Source organism: Corvus brachyrhynchos, unplaced genomic scaffold, assembly GCF_000691975.1.
Source record: "Corvus brachyrhynchos isolate BGI_N302 unplaced genomic scaffold, ASM69197v1 scaffold342, whole genome shotgun sequence".
NCBI classification, from domain to species: domain Eukaryota; kingdom Metazoa; phylum Chordata; class Aves; order Passeriformes; family Corvidae; genus Corvus; species Corvus brachyrhynchos.
In genome coordinates this window covers 73600-74046 of record NW_008236630.1, presented here as the reverse complement: position 1 = coordinate 74046, position 447 = coordinate 73600, and the positions used below count along the sequence as shown (strand labels likewise).

The 447-nt window shown below is 56.6% G+C and overlaps 1 protein-coding gene across 1 annotated transcript in view; it reads left to right on the top strand.

Moving 5' to 3' along the window:
- LOC103624964 (small nuclear ribonucleoprotein G-like) overlaps positions 1 to 447 on the top strand; it is a 5523-nt gene that overhangs the window by 4317 nt on the left and 759 nt on the right. The gene's annotated exons all lie outside the window — the stretch shown is intronic.

Genomic DNA, 447 nt, shown 5'->3' with positions numbered 1-447 from the left:
GGATGGATGGATGGACACAGGGATGGACGGATGGATGGATGGATGGACACAGGGATGGATGGATGGATGGACAGACAGATGGATGGATGGATAGGTGGATGGATGGATGGACACAGGGATGGATGGATGGACACAGGGATGGATGGATGGATGGACAGACCCAAGGATTGGTGGGGATGGGGCCAAATCCAGCTGGGACCAGGCATCAGTGATGTCCCCGAGGATCAGGATTGGATCCAGTCCTGTGTAGTATCTTCATCAATGATTTGGGCGAGGGGATCAAGGGCACCTTCTGTGAATTTACAGATGGCACCGTGGTGGGAGGGACGTGGATTGTCTGGAGAAGGGTCTGGAGCCCCAGGAGAAGGCTGAGGGAGCTGGGAAAGGGGCTCAGCCTGGAGCAAAGGGGGATCAGGGGGGACCTTGTGGCTCTGCACAAGTGCCTGC